General features: G+C 44.8%; 1 protein-coding gene across 1 annotated transcript in view; it reads left to right on the forward strand.

Annotated features, from left to right (window-relative positions):
* Positions 1-19,453: 19,453 nt before the first annotated feature.
* Positions 19,454-20,769, forward strand: part of LOC127584080 (synaptic vesicle glycoprotein 2B-like) — a 147,590-nt gene continuing 146,274 nt past the window's right edge. The window contains exon 1 of the mRNA XM_052040632.1: positions 19,454-19,590. The gene's annotated coding sequence lies outside the window, so the exon portion shown is untranslated. The remainder of the gene's footprint in view (positions 19,591-20,769) is intronic.

A 20,769-nucleotide genomic window follows, 5' to 3' on the forward strand; every position in this document is an offset into this window, starting at 1 on the left:
TGCAGCAGCATCGCAGGCACGTAGGTTCAGATAACACAGACCAGAAATTATACATAAATTATACACTGAATGCACTGTCATTTCTCTTGCAGGAATACCTGCAGAATTTGCACTCTGCTCTCCGGTGGGATTTTCATCTGTCTCTCTTGCCTTGTTCACCCTCAGAGGTTTCTTTTTACCTTCCTTTTCTCTCCTTCCCAGGTCTTCTAGCTGAAACGTTAACTGTTTCTCTACCCACAGATGTAGTCTGACCTGCTGAGTATTTCCAGCATTTTTGATTTTTATTCTAAATGTATTACTTGGGTTCGGGTGGCGTGGTTATTAATGTGGGCATCATTGGCAAGGCTAGCATTTAAATGCCCATCCTTAATTGGCCCTTGAACTGAGTGGCTTACTTGGCCATTTCAAAGGCAGTTAAGATTCAGCCACAGTGCTGTGGGTCCAGATTCACATGTGGGTTAGATCAGGGAAGAATGGCAGGACATTTAGGAACAAAATGTTTTTTTTTACGATCTGATGGTTTTATGGTTACTATTATTAACTGTATGTTTTTATTCCAGATTCATTTAATTATGTTTATTAACTGTTTCATGATTACTGTTATTAACTGTATTCCAGAATTTATTTAATCAACTGAAATCAAATTTGTCTCAAGTTTGAACTCATCTTTGGGTCATCATTGCTAGCCTCTGATTACTGAGCTACGAATGTATTCACATTACTTCTCAGCACTGATGGACACATCAGTGTTTTCACATTTGCCAACTGCACATCTCTCATGTCAGGCAGGCGTGTGCCTAATCAGTCCGTGACCCAGTGGAGATCCCTCAGAACCATCCAACACCGAAGGAGACTGCAGAAATTTTGATGGGAACTCGAGCATCTCTCCACCGAAGATCGATCCTGATTCGGCACACACCTGCCTGACACTAGAGATTGTACACATTACTTCTGTACAATCACCATGAACATTTTGAGATCATGCTCATATCTAGTCTCCAGTGATTTTTGTCAAACCTTATGTCAGAAAGCCATGGGTTCACTTGAACCCAGGCTGACACATTTGTACTTTAGGTTGCATCATCAAAGGTTCTTCATTCAGGCAAAATGTTTTTCATGTGCAGTTAGACTGAAAAAAAACAGGTGATACAGTTCAAAGAAGAACAGGGAAGTTCTCCCAGTGACGTAGATGTTCATTCCTCAGATGATATCTCCAAAACAGGTATTGGAGGTATTGTCATTTGTATCCCTGCTGGCAATATTTGCTTTGAGGACAAGCTTTTATTTTTGTACCCCTCCCCACCACTCTTACAATCTACCTCATATTCTTGATGCTTTCAAAATAGGATCCATCTCGGTGGAGGGTTGCTCGAGTTCTCATAATCCACTTGCATTTGGTGTCGTTAAAAATTTCAGCAGTCTCATTTGGTGTTGGGTGGTTCTGAGGGATCTCCACTGGGTCACGTACTGCTCCTATATCTTATGGCCTTATGGTCTTATGATAGGCACCACCTTAAAAATGAAAGAACATTTCAATTAGCTCTGCCAGATCTCCTTCAATATTTTTTTTAACTTTGAAAATTCCTGCTGCTTAAGAAACAAATAATTTTCTATAATTTGCACAGGATACATTCTCAAACAACCCAAATGTTCATGTTCCACAAATTGCTTCATGTAATAATGAAAAATTAATTCAAAGCTACCTCTCGCTATTATCTGAGGCAATGTCTCTGCTCCTTGTACGGTTAAGTGATGTTCTGTGTTCATTTATGGAAGACAGAGGCCTTTAGTTTATCAGTGATGGAGAAGCACTTTAGAGAAAGAAGACTTGGCAGGGAGACAGGATTACTTTTAATTTCGGGAGAGCAGCTGAAATTGTAGAACCTCTCAAATAGACAAAGAGCAGGTTTGCAGAAGCTAGAGCCAAAATTAAAAAAGTATATTTGTTATTTCTGGCGAACAAGATAGTGCTAATGTTATGAGTTTTCTGATTGGGCCTTGCCTATTGAATAAAATGGGATTAGTGTAGTATTGGGGAAAAAGAGGTCCTTGATGGTCGGCATGGACTCAATGGGCAGAAGGTCCTGTTTCCGTGTTGCATCACTCTGAGTGAACAGGTCGCAAAATCAGATGTAAGCTGCCCACATTGTCTGCCCTTTTAACGAAGACAAAAGGAAAACAAAACATCATTCACAACTTCAAGAAATCCTAAAGTGTGTTATAAGGTCCTCCCCAGGTTACAGCAGGGTTCCATTCCTGAGAACTGTTGGTAACCCGGACAGTTCACTTGTCAGAAATGTGTCCATGAACCGAGTTCCCAGGCAGCAGAAGATGTCTCCAGCCGCTGGCAAATCCATACTGCTAGTCGCCTAAATGCTTTGTGTAGAGGTTAGCATAATGCTATTACAGTGCCGGCGACTCAGGTTCAATTCCCGCTGCTGTCTGTAAGGAGTTTGTACGTTCTCCCCGTGTCTGCGTGGATTTCCTCCAGGTGCTCCAGTTTCCTCCCACACTCCAAAGACGTTCGAGTTAGGAAGTTGTGGGCATGCTAAGTTGGTGCTGGAAGTGTGGCGACACTTGTGGGCTGCCCCAGAACACTCTATGCATAGATGCATTTCAATGTGTGTTTTGATGTACATGTGACTAATAAAGATATCTTATCTCATCTTATCTTATGTAAGTCAGGCATTTATAAACTTGGGAGGACCTGTATAATAGAAAAGCAGAATATACTTGAAGTGCTCAGCAGGTCAAGCTGCATCCGTGGGAAGAGAAACAGAGTTAACATTTCAGGTTGAAGACCCTTCATCAGAGAAGGCGAGGACCAAGACTGATCAAGGGTCTTCGACCTGAAACGTTAACTCTGTTTTTCTTCACACAAATGCTGCCTGACCTGCTGAGTGTTTCCAGCATTTTCTGATTTTATTTTAGATTTCTGGCAATTGCAGCTTTTGCGATTTTTCACTGAAGTGCGTTCTGTCGAAGTACAACTTTGAAATGTAGCCATGTTGGAATGTAGGAAGGGAGGAACCAAAAAGAGCACAGCAAGCTCCCGCAAATAAAAAGGCCAGATAATATACTTTGAGGATGTTGGTTGAAGGGCGGATATTGGTCAGGAAAATGGGAGAACTCCTGTACTTTTCTTTGAAATAGTTTAAAGGATCTTTAATGACCAGCAAAAGGGAAGAGGGGACCCTGGTTTAGTTCTGCCAGTGGTGGGTCAGTTCGTGTTGGAATATCAGCCTCAGTTTTGCTGTTCAGGCCCCAGAGTATGATTCAGAATCTGCAACTTCCTGTTCAGAGGGTGACAACTTCTATCAACTTTGACGTGCTGGAACATCCGATAGAGGTAGAACTTTTGGTTGAATTTTGTGTGATCTGGGTGTCATTGACATAGGCAGCATTTACTGTCCATCCTTAAGTACTCCTGAAAAGGTGGTGGTGAACCAACTCCTTGAACAACTGCAGTCCTTCTGGTGAAGGTACTCCCATTGTGTTCTTAGGAAGGAGTTCCTTGATTTAGGGAAGATAAGATTTCTTTATTAGTCACATGTACATCAAAACACACAGTGAAATGCATCTTTTGCGTAGAGTGTTCTGGGGGCAGCCCACAAGTGTCGCCACGCTTCCGGCACCAACATAGCACGGCCACAACTTCCTAAGCCGTACGTCTTTGGAATGTGGGAGGAAACTGGAGCACCCGGAGGAAACCCACGCAGACACGGGGAGAACGTAAAAACTCCTTACAGACAGTGGTCAGAATTGAACCCAGATCGCTGGCGCTGCATTACGCTAAACGCTACACTACCGTGCCTGCCAAGACCCAGCAATGATGAAGGGCTGGTGATATTTGGAGGGAGATGTTCCCACACACCTGTTGCATTTGTCCTTCTTGATGGTGGAGCTCATAGGTTTAGGAGGCATCTTCTAGGCACAGTAGCCTGGGTGAGGATTTTGTAGGTGGTTCATACTTCAACTGCTGCACTGGTGGTGAGAGGGAATAAATGTTTCTGGTGGTGGATGAAGAGCCAGTTAAGAAGGCTGCTTTGTCTTGGATGGTCTTAAGCCTGTTAGAACTTCCAACCCAACAGCACTGTGAAACACCTTCACTAGGACGGCAGCAGAGCAAGGAGGAGGCTTCCTACCACCTTCTCAAGGGTAAATAATGCCTCAGGGGAAGGGCAATAACCACTGGCCTTGCAAACATGCTTCAGGAAGGAAGAGGTGGACACTTCAGCCTGATATCTCTGTTTCCCCATGATGTTAGATTCATTGGAGTATCTCCTCCCCGGTGCTCCAAACTATGAAGTTCCATGTCTCCCTCAATACACAACGTTAACGCACCCTCCTGATTTTTCCCAGCAATATCAAACATCACATGGCTGGCACCTTGTGCTTTCTCCTATGTTTATTAACAAAGGTATTGGTATTGGCTTATTATTGTCCTGCAAACTGTTTGTACAGTTCAATTCATTACACAGTGCATCAAGGTAGTACAGGGTAAAAACAATAACAGAATACAGAGTAAAGTGTCACAGCTGCAGGGAAGTGCATTGCAGGTAGACAATAAGGTGCAAGGTCAAACAAGGTAGATTGTTGAGGTCCAAGAGTCCATCTCATCGTGCAAGGGAACCGTTCAATAGTCTTATCACAGTGGGATAGAAGCTGTCCTTGAGCCTGGTGGTATGTGCCCTCGGACTCCTGTATCTTCTGCCTGATGGGAGAGGAGAGAAGAGAGAATGACCCGGGTGGGTGGGGTCTTTGATTATGCCGGCTGCTTCACCAAGACAGCGAGAGGTATAGACAAGAGTCCATGGAGGGGAGGCTGGTTTCTGTGATGTGCTGGCTGTATCTGCAACTCTCTGCGGTTTCTTGCGGTCCTGGGCAGAGCAGTTGCCATACCAAGCAACTGTGATAGGATGCCTTTTATGGTGCATCGATAAAAGTTGGTGATTTTCAAAGGGGACATAACAAATTTCTTAGCTTCTTGACCACCAAAGGAATAGTTTATAAGGGTCTTTGTAATAGGATATTACCTGGAATACCTTGACCTAACCTATCAAGGCCGAAATGGTCCAAGTTTCCTTCTTATATTTTTTGACTGAATTTGTTGTTTTGAAATCTTTTCCTCAAAATCAATTGAAAAGATTCAGCTGGAGTTGCCCTAGATGGATCGCTGCTATTTTGACAGTTTCCCTGGTTAAGGAACCAACCTACAGTTACCATCTGAAACAAGATGTGTTGCTCCATGATGCCACACTTTGGCTCCACACACCTTGCCCAGTTAGTAAAAAACACGATTGCAGCTTCCCTGCCAAAACTTCTAGGCAAAGACTTCCTGAATTTGGCAGAGCTCAGCCAGGCAGAGATAGCTGCTGGAGCTCCTCACTCTTATACCCAACATCACTTCGAATACCAGTTCTGATCGCCTAACTATAGGAAAGATGTCATTAAGCTGAAAAGACTGAAGAAACAATTCACAAGAATGGTTGAGCGAGCTCAGGCTTTTCTCTTTGGAGGGAAGGAGGATGAGGGGCGACTTGATAGAGGTGTACAAGATGATAAGAGGCATAGATCGAGTGGACAGTCAGAGACCTTTTTCCCAGGGCAACAATGGCTAACACGAAGGGGCATAATTTTAAGGTGATTGGAGGAAGGTATAAGGGGGATGTCAGGGGTAAGTTTTTTACACAGAGAGTGGTGGGTGTGTGGAATGCAGATGTTGTGGGGGTGGATACATTAGGGACATTTAAGAGACTCTTAGGTAGACACATGAATGACGGAGAAATGGAGGGCTATGTGGGAGGGAAGGGTCAGATAGATCTTAGAGCAGGATAACATGTCGGCACAACATTGTGGGCTGAAGGGCCTGTACTGTGCTGTAGTGTTCTATGTTCTATACTGGAGGACTTGAATTATAAGAAGAGACTGGACAGGCTGAGACTGTTTTCCCCAGAGCGTAGGAGGTTGAGGGGTGACCTTACAGAGATATATAAAATCATGAGGGCATAGATAAGGTGAATGGTCTTTTTCCTGGGGTAATGGAGTCTAAAACTGGTTTTTCACACAGAAGGCGGTGGCTATATGGAACAAGGTGCCAGAGGAAATGGTAGAGGTGGGTACAATTACAATGTTTTAAAAGATTTTAGACAGGTACTTGGATAGAAAGGTTAAGAGGGACACAGGCAAATGGGACTAGTTCAGCTAGGCACCATGGTGGGCATGAACGAATTGGGCCTGTTTCCATATTACTCAATGACTCAAATGATTTTGTGACTGTAACCCTCTTCAGGCTGCTTCATCAATGACTGTCCCTCTCTCATGAGGATTACATAGGATATCTGGTACAGAAACAGGCCACTCAGCCCAAACAGTCCGTGCTGTTGTTTATGCACCACTTCAGTTACCTCCTACTTTTCCTTATCTAACTCAGAGGTCGGTGACTTTACAACGTTCACTTCCACTTGGAACCCCTCAGATAATGAAGCAGCCCATGCCTGCATACAGCAGGACCAACATGGGCTTTTCTTCTATATTTCAAAAATAAACTTTATTCATAATAATAAATATATGCCACATGAATGATAGAGAAATGGGGAGCTATGTGGGAGGGAAGGATTAGATAGATCTTAAAGCAGGATAAAATGTCGGCTCAACATCGTGGGCCAAAGGGCCTGTACTGTTCTGTGGTGTTCTATGTTCTATGTTAAGAAGAAACAGTGCAAAGTTTTTACATTGATGGTCATTACATTCAGTAGCCTTTGCATTGACTGCACCGAGCTTCAGCACGTACTCCTGCAGCTTGGACTGTGTCAGTCGGCAGCATTCCCCTACGGACATCTCGCTGTGCTGGAAGACCAACAAGTTTCGGGCAGACCAAAAACCTTCCAGCAGCACTTGATGTTTGTCTCAGTGTGTGCCACTGGGAACAGCCCGTAAATCAGAGAGTCCTTTGTTACGCAGCTGCTGGGGATGAACCGGGACACGGATCCTTGCATTCGTTTCCACAGCCTCTGAGCAAATCCACAGTCTGCAAAGAGGTGGGTGACTGTCTCATCCTCACCACAGCTGTGCCAAGGGCAGTGTGCAGTGGGGATGATGTGTCATCTGTACAGGAAGGGTCTGACTATGAGGGCCCCTCTCACCACCAGCCAAGCAAGGTCTTAGTGCATGGTGGTGAGTTCTGGCGATGAGGCATTCTGCCAGTTGATTTGGACAGTTTGCTCAGGGAACCGCCCCACAATCTCCAAAGAATCCCTGTCCTGCAGTGTCTGCAGTACGTTCCGTGCTGACCAAGTGTCCAATAACGGCGGTGTAGCGGTTAGTGTAATGCTTTACAGCGCCAGTGACCTGAGTTCAATTCCTGCCGCTGTCTGTAAGGAGTTCGTACGTTCTCCCCATGTCTGCGTGGGTTTCCTCCGGGTGCTCCGGTTTCCTCCCACGTTCCAAAAAAGTACGGGTTAGGAAGTTGTGGGCATGCTATGTTGGCGCCAGAAGCGTGGCGACACTTGCGGGCTGCCCCCAGAACACTGTACACAAAAGATGTAATTGACTGTGTGTTTCGATGTACATGCGACTAATAAAGATATCTTATCTTAACATAAATACCACATATGTGTCAAACAATGATCTTTTCCATCAAGATGGAGTATTGCCAGCACCCTTTGACATTACCGGCATCAAGTACCCAACCGTCAACTTCAAGTTTAGGTTTATTGTTGTCACAGCCATACGTACACAGGGTATAAGTGCCATGAAAATTAGCTTTTTGCAGCAGCAGCACAGTACATTACAAGATGAGGACAGACATAAATTAGCATAAATTATATCTAACTTGCATGTGGGCAAAATAAACAACAAAATAACCATAACGAGACTAGTGCAACTTTGGGGTGGTGGTGAGGCTCATCCTTCAGCAGAAACAGACTTGGGCCAGCCAAATAAATACTAAAGGTACAGTAGCAGGCCATAGAGGATCGACACCATCCAGGATACCTGACTGGTTCCCACCCCCCCCCACCCCACCCCACCCTAAACCTTTGTTCCATCCACTATGCATGGACTGTGGCTGCAGTGTGCACCAGCCAAATGGGCACCACAGTTGTACAGCTCCACCGACAAGGTTCAAACCCGACTTCAGGTTCTGTTGTTGTGGAGTCCGATCCTTCTCCCCGTGACTGCGTGAGTTCTCCAAGTTCCTCCCACTGTCCAAAGACAAAGCTGGAAGGTTAATTGGCGACTGTGCCCCTAGTGTAGGTGGGTGGGGGGAGGATCAGGGCGGGGGAGTGTGGGAGATGATGGGGCATATGAGAGAAAATGGGGTGTGGGGAGATTAGTGAGAGAATGGGACTGAGGGATGTGCTCTGAGAGCTAGTGCAGACCTAATGAGCTGAATGGCCTCTTTCTGTGTTATAAGGTGATCTGAAGTGTGACTTCTACAAAATGCAATGCAACAATTACCTAGGAGTACAAGTGCATAGTTTGCTAAAAGTGGTGTCACAGGTCGACAAGGTGGTGAAGAAGTTTGGCATGCTGACGTTCATCGGTCAAGTCACTGAGCACAGGAGTTGCTATATTACATGGCAGTTGTACAAGACATTGGTGAGACCGCAGTTGAAGTATCTTGTACTTTGGTCGCCCTGTTATAGGAAAAATATCATTGAACTGGAAAGAACAGAGAGAAGGTTTACAAGGATATTGCCAGGACTTGAGGGCTAGAGTTAGAGGGAGAGTTTGGGCAGGCCAGGACTTTATCCCTTGGAACGTAAGAGATTGAGGGGTGACCTTACAGAGGTGTATCGAATCATGAGGGGTATAGATAGGGTGAACGCACAAAGTCTTCTTCCCAGGGAAGGGAAATTAAAAACTATAGGGTGTAGGTTTAAGGTGAGAGGTGGAAGATTTAAAAGGGACCCGAGGGGCAACTTTTTCACACAGAGGGAGTTGTGTACATGGAATGAGCTGCTAGAGAAAATGGTTGAGGCAGGTACAGTAACAACATTTAAAAGAAATTTGGATCAGTTCATGGATAGGACAGGTTTAGAAGGATATGGACCAACCACAGGCAAATGGGGCTAGTTTGGTGGGCACCTTGGTTAGCATGGACGAGTTGGGCCGAAGGGCCTGTTTCCATGCTGTATGACAAGGGTAGCAAGAGCAGGAGAAAGGTATCACCTGCAGTTTTCTCTTCAAGTAACACACTATCCTAATTTGGCTATCCTAATCCTCTTCATCGTTGTTGGAGCTGAATATTGCTCCCAAACAAATAGTACTAATGGGTCACCTTCACCATACCGTGGTGGCACGGTAGCGTAGCGGTTAGCGTAACATTATTACAGTGCCAGTGACCCAGGTTCAATTCCCGCCGCTGTCCGTAAGGAGTTTGTATGTTCTCCCCGTGTCTGCATGGGTTTCCTCCGGGTGCTCCGGTTTCCTCCCACATTCCAAAGACGTTCGGGTTAGGAGCTGTGAGCATACTATGTTGGCGCTGGAAGCGCGGTGACACTTGCGGACTGCCCCCAGCACATTCTCAGTAACGCAAAAAGACGCATTTCCCTGTGTGTTTTGATGTACATGTGACTAATAAATAAATATCTTTTCTTAATATCATATGGACAGCAGTGGTTAAAGAAGGCAATTTACTGTCACCTTCTCAAGGATAATCAGGTGTTGAACACTAGCCTTGCAAATAAGACCCACCTTCCCTGCTTGTGAATAAAATAAATGCTTCCTGAGGTGGTTATATGCCATCCGATTAAACATTTTCAGGTCTATTTACAACCGTATAAAAGCAAAGGCTGAGTGAGTTGTAATATCCAGTGTCCTTCACGTGGTGGCAGCACTGTGACCCTGCTGTTGGCTGAGGCTGATTTTCCCATCAACTCTCTCAAACATGCCATGATCCAGCTGTTAGTGAACAACAGCAATTCACGGACACATTCAATAGCACCGACTGTATGTGCTTGATGTTTTAAAATCCTGGTGCTGTCTGCATTTAACTGGATTGCAGAAAAGCAATGTATAATTCATTGCAGCTAATTTTATCACTACTTCTAAGAATAATTCTTTGATACAGCCTAAATTTGAATAGGACTTGCAACCATGTTCTTTAGTAAGGCTGGTTAGGGTCTATCAATAATTTATCCACAACTTTGCTCCTTTCTGCTACTTAACAATAGTAATCCCTTCATTCTGCATTCATAGTTCTGAATTATTAAACAGTGGATCAGTTCCTTGCTGAAGTAAGTGTTGCTTTTCAAATGAGGGTTAACCAAGTTATCAGGTAAAGCCAGGATAGTGTTTGGCTGTGATTCACACCACGGTCAAACAGTCTGCTGCTCAAGGTGTGCGCAGGAAATTATAACAGGTTATTTTTGGAAGGGGGGCATTAAACACACATATATCACACATATATGTGCATCCTTAACATCTTTATTCGGAGGAATGCAATAGGGAAGCTTGTGCCCCTGTTGACATCACCTGCTGCCTCAGTTCCAAAGGGAAGAATTATCGCTGATTTAAGTTAAAGAGACACTTAGACAGGCACATGAGCAGACGGAATGGAGGGGATATAGACCACGTGTGGGCAGATGGGAGTAGTTTGGATTTGCATTATGGTCGGCACAGACATAGTGGGCCAAAAGGCCTGTTCCTGTGCTGTACTGTTCTATAGAAACATAGAAACAGAAAAACTATAGCACAATTCAGGGCCTTTGGCCCACAAAGCTGTGCCAAACATGTCTCTACCCTAGAAATTACTAGGTTTACCCATAGCCCTCTATCTTATTCAGCTCCATGTACCTAACAGTCTCTTGAATGACCCTATCGTATCAGCCTCCACCACCGTTTCTGGCAGCCCATTCCACGCACTCACCACTCTCTGAGTAAAAAACTTACCCCTGACATCTCCTCTGTATCTACTCCCCAGCATCTTAAACCTATGTCCTCTTGTGGCCACCAATTCAGCCCTGGGTAAAAGCCTCTGACTATCTACCCGATCAATACCTCTCATCATCTTATACACCTCTATCAGGTCCCCCCTCATCCTCCGTCTCTCAAGGGAGAAAAGGCCGAGTTTCCTCAGCCTGCTTTCGTAAGGCATGCTCCGCATTCCAGGCAGCATCCTTGTAAATCTCCTCTGTACCCTCTCTATGGCTTCCACATCTTTCCTGTAGTGAGGTGACCAGAACTGAGCACAATACTCCAAGTGGGGTCTGACCAGGGACTTATATAGTTGCAACAATACCTCTTGGCTCCTAAATTCAATCCCCCGATTGATGAAGGACAATACACCATATGCCTTCTTAACCACAGAGTCAACCTGCGCAGCCGCTTTGAGTGTCCTTTGGACTCGGACCCCAAGATTCCTCTGATCCTCCACACTGCCAAGAGTCCTACCATTAATACTATATTCCACCAACATATTTGACCTACCAAAATGAACCACTTCACACTTATCTGGGTTGAACTGCATCTGCCACTTCTCAGCCCAACTTTGCATCATATCTATGTCCCTCTGTAACCTCTGACAGCCCTCCAAACTATCCACAACACCCCCAACATGTTCCGACATGTTCTATGTTCCGACAGCCAATGGGAAGGCATTTAGAGTTTGGAGATTAAAAGCTCATTGCCAGACTATGACTCGGTGACTGGAACTGTTGGATGAATACCATGGATATACTTCAATATCCCTAGGTTATACCATGGTGCAATGTGCTATGGTGTGGGTACTACATGGTCATGTGCTCCCTGGGCTATACCTTCTCTACTGATGTATAAAGTCAAGATGCTTGAGGATAGATTGGTGGGAGGCCTAAGGAAATAGAAAGGGGAAAGTGTCAAAAATTCTGAAATAAGACTCTTTGTCCAAGCCTTATTGCTCTCAAGAAGGCAATGGTGAACCTCTTTCTGGAGCCCCGACAGACCATGTTTTAAGGCTACTGCCACAGTGATTCAGACCCAGAGGAACCATGATATATTTCAAAGTCAAGACAGTATGAGACTTGGAGAGGATCCTGCGGGAGACAGCGTTTCCGTGTACTTGATGTGACTGAGGAGATGGGGTAACACAGTGGTGTGATAGTGAATGCACACTAAAGTAGGTCCAAAGAAACTTCATTTGCATAGAACCCTCAGAGAGCACATCACTTTTATTGTTCTCCATTATAACAGTAAGATAAACATTAATATTCCTATTGTAATGTTTGCCTTTTAGCAGCAGGATATGAAAGTTTATTAAGTAGGAAATGAACAAGAGAATTCTGGAAATACTCCTCACGTCACAGTCATTGAGTCATACAGCACTGAAGCAGGCCCTTCGGCCCAACTGCTCCGTGCTGACCTCATCCCATTTGCCTGCACTTGGCCAATATCCCTCTAAACCTTTCCTATCCAAATGTTCATAAACATCGGAGATAATCATGAGGTTGTGAACAGGGGAACCATGGAGTGTTAGAGGCAGGAAGGACTTGGGCAGCTCATCTCTTACAGATCTGCCGTCCGGCTGCATGTCAATGTTTGTACGTTGCTCACAGACGTGGAGAAGCTGCTGAGCTGTCACTATAACAAGTCCGTTGCCACCCTGTGCTTGGTTATCTAGTTTGGGAGGTCACACAGCAGGTAGTGCTGCTGCCTCACAGGTCCAGGGACTTGGGTTCAATCCTGAGCTTGGTCTCTGAATGAATGGAGTTTGCAGTTTCTCTCTGTGGCTGGTGCTGGTGTTTTCTCCTACATGGTAAAGGAGTGCTGGTAAAAGATCCCACTATGCTATTTTGTACAAGATTAGGGGAAGTTATCACTGGTGTCCTGGCTAATATTTATCACTTAATCAAGACTCTTAAAAATATTATCCGGTCATTGCCACATGGGTGCTTGATGGATCTTGCTGTGCATTACTTGGCTGCCACATTTCCTACAAAAGTCTTACATGGACTTTAAAGCTCCTTGGGATGTCCTGAGGTTGCGAACGGCACTACAGAAATGCAAGTCTTATGTCTTTTCTCAGTCTGTTATCCAACAAACCATTCTTCAGGTATGAAACTGGTCAGATGATTATTTGGCAATGGAAGGCATCGTACTTGAGCTCTACCTGACTCACAGAGAGAGTCACAGAGCATGGAAGCTGCATGGTCCCTGAGTCTGAGTTGAGCATCAACTACCCATTCACACTAATCTACACTAATCCCATTTTATTCTCCCAACATTCCTATCAACCCCATTTTCTACTGTCCACATGCACACTAAGGACAATTTACAGCAGCCAATTAACCTACTGGAGGGACTGGAGGGCTTGGGTTATAAGGGGAGGCTGAATAGGTAGGACTTTTTCCCTGGAACGTAGGAGGCTGAGGAGTGACCTTATAGAGGTTTAAAAAATCATGTGGTGCATCGATAAGGTGAATAGCCAAAGTCTTTTCTCCGGGGTAGGGGAGTCCAAAACTACAGGTTTAAAGTGAGAGGAGAAATTTTTAAAAGGGACCTGTGGGGCAACTTCTTCACCCAAAGCGTGGTGAGTGTATGGAACGAGCTGCCAGAGCAAGTGGTTGAGGCAGGTACAATTATGACATTTAAAAGTCACTTGGACAGTTAGAATCAAAATCAGAATCAGGTTTATTATCACTGACTTATTTGACGTGAAATTTCTTGTTTTGAGGCAGCAGTTCAGTGCAAAGACATAAAAAACTATAAATTACAAAATAAATAAATAGTGCAAAAGAGGAATAACGAGGTAGTGTTCATGGGTTCACGGACCATTCAAAAATCTGACAGGTATGTGGACCAAACACAGGCAAATGGGACTAGCTCAATTAGTCAGCATGGACAATTTGGGCCGAAGGGCCTGCTTCTGTGCTGTGACACTGCTAACCACATGGGATGTGGGAGGAAACTGGAGTAGCCAGAGGAAACCTTTGTGGTCACAGAGAGAACGTGCAAACTCCACACAGACAGCAGCAGAGGTCAGGATTGGACCTGGGGGGCCTGTAGCTATGAGCCAGTGGCTCTACTAGCTGCACCACTGTGCTACCCACACAACTGTTCAACTTCACATACCTTCCATCCAGGGCAGGAACCCTCAGCTGTCGCAGTGTGGAACCACAGATGGTGTCTTGCCTCCAACGAGTGTCGTTGGCAAATGTTGCTCAGCCAACTGTGCCACTAGAGGGAGCAGCTTCTCCTCATATTCAACAAACACTCCCAAACCACATTGTTTCTCCTCGCTGAATCTCACAGACCAGTTCTTTTGTGAAAATCCCATAACTGCAGATGTTGGAAATCTGAAATAAAAACAGGAAATGTTGGAAACACTCAGCAGGTCAGGCAGCATCTGTGGAGGGGGGTAGTGGGTGTGTGAGATAAAAAGAGCGAACATTTCATGTTGATGACCTTTCATCAGAACTGGGAAAGAGACAAACCAGGTTAGTTTTAAATTGCAGAGAGGCCAATTCTAGCCTCACCCTATCAGTTACGGTGAAGGATCTTCACCTGAAATGTTAACTCTAGTGCAGCAAACAAAATGCTGGGGTCTCTTGCGTCTCCATATTAACTCTGGTTTTCTGTCCATCAGTTCTGTCAGATCTGCTGGGTGTTTCCAGCTATTTCTGTTTTTATTCCAGTTCTCTCCCTGTGACTCTCGGTTTTAATTCAATGTAAAGACACAAAATGGTTCAACTGAGTTTCTGAAAAGTTGGGTATGGGTCACTGACTGATCCTCGCTCTGTGCCCACCACAGCCTCTTCCCTCTTCTCTGGATTAGACATCAGGATTCCACCTTTGATTGCTTTGATATACTGCTGGCTGGTTTTACATTGCATGGCACAGAAGAGGAGTTGACAGCATAGAAGAGCCAGGAATATATTAAATGGTGGAGCAGGCTTGAAAGGCCTGATGGCCTCCTTCTGCTATTATTTTGTGTTTTTGTGCATCCACACTTTACATGGATGTTAGTGTACCAAGTGGTATGGCCTCAATAGATTGTTGTACCAAACACCGCTGTTTAGTTTGAGATTGGCTCCCTTTATTAAAGGATGCCCATATGTTAGCTCCACCTTAAACTGACAGACTGTAAATGCAGCAATACCAAAAAAAGACTTCACATATTGTTGGCTGATTTTATCTTGTCTATGTGGATTAAAGTGCAGAAATCTTTCTCTGTCTTTCTCCTAGTTACATCACCAGATTTCTTAACTGTTCCCTCCCTCCCTGTGAACTGATTAAAAATGGGCAATGTTCTTTCTCAGCCTCTGCTGTGATTCGATCATTTTTAATGAGGAACAAGACACCTCTGTCTGAGTGCTCTTCACCACCGCACCGCAGGTTTTACATGACCAGTATCTTCCTTTACAATGTGACAGGAATTGAATTCTGCTGTGCAGAAGTCCTGACAAGGAATTTTTGGTATCTGACTGAAACAGAATTCCTTGTTCTGTGGTGAAGTATCTTTACCTTGGCATATTTAGGGTAGACAGAGTCTTTCTCCCAGGGTGGAAATGTCACATACCACAGGGCATAGATTTAAGGTGAGAGAGGGATGTTTAAAGGAGATTTGCGAGGCAAGTTTTTTTAGACAGAGGGATATAGTTAGATGGTTAGATACCATTTATGGTTAGATGGTAACAGAGGTAGGTGCTTGGAACACACTGCCAGGGGTAGTGGTGGAAGCAGATATGATAGCCATGTTTAAGAGGCAGGTACATGAACAGGCAGGGAATGGAGGGATCATGTTCAGGCAGATGGGATTGGTTTAAATTGATGTCATGGTCGGCAGGGACATTATGGGCTGAAGGGCCTGTTCCTGTCCTGTACTGTTCTATGTTTACATGCTGTTGAGAGATTTCAGCAACCACCGACATTGGAATATCCTTTCCTTTCTCTCTCTCCCTCTGTGCTATCAACTGAACCCTGTAAGTACTCATAGAATCCTAGTCCTGGAGTTGTACCAGCTCAGAAGGAAGCCCTTCGACCCATTACATCCATGCTGACCTTTTGCCCATGATTAGGGGCCCTGGCAGATATATTTAAAATGTCCTTAGCCATGGGTGCAGTGCCGGAGGACTGGAGGGTAGCTCATGTTGTTCCATTGTATAAAAAAGGATCTGAAAGTAAACCAGGTAATTACAGGCCGGTGAGCCTGACATCAGTAGTGGGTAAATTATTGGAAGGCGTTCTGAGAGATCGGATATACAAGTATTTGGACAGCCAAGGGCTGATTGAGGATCGTCAGCATGGCTTTGTGCGTGGTAGATCGTGTTTAACGAATCTGTAGAGTTTTTCAAGGAGGTTAGCAAGAAAGTAGATGAAGGAAAGGCTATGGATGTTGTCTACATGGACTTTAGTAAGGCCTTTGACAAGGTCCCACGTGGGAGGTTAGTTCAGAAGGTTCAGACACTAGGTATCCATGGAGAGGTTGTAAACTGGATTTGAAATTGGCTGTGTGGGAGAAGACAGAGGTAGTGGATGATTGGTTCTCAGACTGGAGGCCTGTGACTAGTGGTGTGCCTCAGGGATCTGTGCTGGGGCCATTGTTGTTTGTTGTCTATATCAATGATCTCGATGATAGTGTGGTAAATTGGATCAGCAAGTTTTCTGATAACACTAAGATTGGAGGCGTTGTGGACAGCGAGGAAGGCTTTCAAAGCTTGCAGAGGGATCTGAACCAACTGGAAAAATGGGCCAGAAAATGACAGATGGAATTTAATGCAGACAAGTGTGAGGTGTTGCATTTTGGAAGGACAAATCAAGGTAGGACATACACAGTAAATGGTAGGGCACTGAGGAGTGCGGAGGAACAAAGGGATCTGGGAGTTCAGATACATAATTCCCTGAAAGTGGCGTCACAGGTAGACACGGTTGTAAAAAAGGCTATTGGCATCCTGGCATTCATAAATCAAAGTACTGAGTATAGGAGTTGGGATGATATGGTGAGGTTGTAAAAGACATTGGTGAGGCTAGACCTAGATTAGGAGAGATAAGTATGAGAGGACATGGCTTTAGGGTGAAAGGGGAAAGGTTTAGGGGGAACATTAGGGGGAACTTCTTCACTCAGAGAGTGGTGGGAGTGTGGAACGGGCTGCCATCTGATGTAGTAAATGTGGACTCACTCTTAAGTTTTAAGAATAAACTGGATAGACACATGGACGGGAGAGGTCTGGAGGGTTATGGGCTGGGTGCAGGTAAATGGGACTAGCAGAATAACGTTTCACCACAGACTAGAAGGGCCAAATGGCCTGTTTTCTGTGCTGTAGTGTTCTATAGGTCTATGGTTCTACTCACGATTGTCTCGTGGGTCAATCTGCTGACGATCCACTCATTTGAGGCTTATGGTTACTGATCAGATCACACCTTTCCACGATGGCAGACCTTGACTTAGTGGTCCACCTGCTGACATTTGCTGGTGACGCTTCCCTCAGTGCCATGCCTTTGGTGGTCGAGAGATCTTTTAAGGTAAAACCTCATGGTCATAAATAATAGAAATTGCAGTTCGCCTTTGATCTGAAGGTTTTGCATTGTCCTTTCCCTTCCGGTCTGGGCAAACATTACACCAGCCCTCTCTGTCAGCCGTTTGATACAACTTCCAATATTACAAAGTCCCAACTTTGAAGTTCATTCTGGGCAATTGAACACAACTTCAATGACTTCAGTAAGACTTCAGGTGAGATAACAGTTCACTGGAGTTGTACATTCCCAATGGGATACAGTTAGCTGGGGAAAATGAAAACTTTAAGACTTCCCAGCACCTGGTCTCCTGTGATTCATCCAAGCTAACTCCATGCTGAGATGGAATCCCAAGTGTAAACAGACAACTCCCATACATTAGTGTTGCTGAAAAGTTCTCAGGATAAAACTTAGAGACCAGGTCTCCACTTTACAACAGTGATGCAAATACTATAGTTCCAAGGGCAATCAAAACCACAGGGGTCAGGCCTCTCTCTCTCTCTCTCTCTCTCTCTCTCTCTCTCTCTCTCTCTCTCTCTCTCTCTCATGGTGTCTTCATGGTGTCATAGAGCCATACAGCATGAAAACTGGCCCTTCAGCCCAACTGGTCCATGCCAACCAAGATTCCCATCTAAACCGGTCCCATCTGCCCGCGTTTGACCTATATCCATTCAACCATTTTGCTTCACAGTTTGTGCATCCACAGAGTCTTGGTTCTCAGAGAGACATACAGCATGGAAAAAGCCCTTTGGCCCAGCAAGTCTGCACCAACCACCCTTTACATTAATCCTGCATTAATCCCATTTTATTCTCCCCATGTCTCCCCCAGGATTCTATCATTCACCTACACACCAGGGAAAATTTATAGCTGCCAATTAACCTGCCAACCTGCACGTTTTTGGGATGCAAAAGGCAATTGGAGCACCTGTAGGAAGCCCACACGGTTACAGGGAGAATGTGCAAACACAGGGGCTAATGTGTGAATGAGACCAGTGTAAGTTTGGGCACAATATCCTTGTTTTGAATGCTCCTTAGATGGTGAAGAATGAAGGAAATAGTATACCATGTGCAGTCATCCAATTAGGTGCCAACAATCACATTGCATTACAGCCTGGTATGGAGGCTCCAATGCACAGGATCGCAAGGGGCTGCAGAGCGTTGTAGACTCAGCCAGTTCCATCATAGGCACAACCCTCCCCGCCACAGAGGACATATTCAAGAAGCGGTGCCTCAAGCAGGCGGCATCCATCACTAAGGACCCTCCCCATCCAGGACATGCCCTCTTCTCGTTACTACCATCGGGGAGGAGGTACAGGAGCCTGAAGACCCACATTCAATGACTCAAAACAGCTTTTATCCCTCCACCATCAGATTTCTGAATGGTCCACGAACGCATGAAAACTACTTTGTCATTCCTTTATTTTGCACCATTTATTTTTGTAATTTATCATAATTTTATGTCTTTGCACTGTACAGCTGCCGCAAAACAACAAATTTCACGTGATGTTAGTCAGTGATAATAAATCTGATTCTGGTGAGTATTTCTCCTGGTAAAAAGAGATTAATCTGTCCCACTGCTGAGGACCCTTGCAGCTGTGTTTCACTGACCCACCTTTGAGTAATGCATAGTCAGTGTATCATCTTAGCACATGCCATGGTTAGGATAAAACGCAGTGCGAATTCTTCCTCTTTTTTCCAATGTGCAATGTTTAAAAATACCAGCTGCATTGCTGGGTAACAGAGAGTGAGTAACAGTGAACAATCATCTCAATAGCCTCAAAAACAATAAGCTGTTTCTTAATGAGCAAGTCAAAAACTGCCAGTTGAACTTAGTCTTTATAGCAGAGGTTTTCTGGCCGCATGAGAGGGTTTTAGTGAATAATGCAGGTCTTTAAAAAAGACAATCAATTGGAAGTGCGTGCCCTCTGCAGCACGGTGCAGTAGTGTTGGTGATGGATTAACTGGCAGTGACTGTAAGGATGAATCACAAATCTGTGGGCGAGTACTGACATAGCAGCAGATGGTCTCCTCTCACTGCTAGTGGGAAACCCTCTGTTGTCTAATTAAGACTCAATGTCAGGTTATCTATTCCACATCACTGGCCACAGAGGAGAAGCACTTTCACTGTGCAAAGCAGCAAGCAGAATCTTCACCCAGGTAAATAGTAACTTTTTCTTTTATTTTTGATGTGGAGCTTTCTGTAGGGAAGAGGAATTGATCTCAAATATTGATATCACTGACTGCATTATACAGTATATTACTACCTTTACCGTGTTTATTCTGCCTTCGAAAATTTACGAGCATTTTCTTTATAAACAGAAATTCTAACATGAGTTGAGTCCAGGTTGCTCTGGGTGGGAGGGAGTTTCTCAGCCAGCGAGGACTTGAACAGTGCATCTGAACTAACATCCTGGACCAACAGTGAACTTGGCCACACACAGCTCTATGGTAAGAGACACAGGTGCCCGAGACAAGGAAGCTTGGACCTCCCTCAGATCAGCAGAACTGCCAGCATTTGCATTGCTCACTATCAGGTGAATATCAGTTAAGTGTTGTGGTCCTGGTTACCTCACTACAACCCCACCAACACACCATTCCTCATGGACGAGCAGGAATCCAACCAGGTTGCACTGTAAGGGGAAGAATGGATTTTTGGGAGGAATGAATTTCTGTCGATTCCCAGCTCAATGCTGAATTCTTTCCAGGCCTGCAGATGGATGGAGCCAGTCATCTTTCAAACTAGGTCTAAATTTTTTTAGGACAACGCTGTTATGGCAGTGAATCTCTGCTGAACCATCTCCAATGGCACCATATTCAGGTGATTTAGTTTCTACGACTGGTTAACGCGCAGTTACTTCTTAAAGTTCATTTTAGGGATCAGCCCATTGTCGGAAAGGCTAGAATCTATTGCCCATCCCCAAATGACCTTGTGAAAGTGGTGGTGAGCTGCATTCTTGAATCAGTGCTGTCCTTCTGGTGAAGGTACTCCCACAGTACTGTTGGGTAGGCAGTACCAAGGTACAGACCTAACGATAGAGAAGGTAAGGTGATATATTTCAGGGTCCAGAGATTTAATAGAGGCCAGTTGAAGATTGGCCCATTGTTAAACTGGTTGAACAATGGGAAGGGCCACTCATGATCTATGCCTAATTCTGTTTCTATATCTCATGGTCTTGTGGGCTCATGTACAATGGGCGCCATGGACATAGTGGGTCTGCTTCTGTGCTGTACAGCTCTATGACTCCATGACTAGATAGGGGACCAGACTTGACCACACTGGGATACTCAGCCTTCTTACACACAGGACAGAGATGAATGGCCACACAGTATGTTTTT

The sequence above is a fragment of the Pristis pectinata genome, chromosome 28, assembly GCF_009764475.1.
Source record: "Pristis pectinata isolate sPriPec2 chromosome 28, sPriPec2.1.pri, whole genome shotgun sequence".
Lineage (NCBI taxonomy): Eukaryota > Metazoa > Chordata > Chondrichthyes > Rhinopristiformes > Pristidae > Pristis > Pristis pectinata.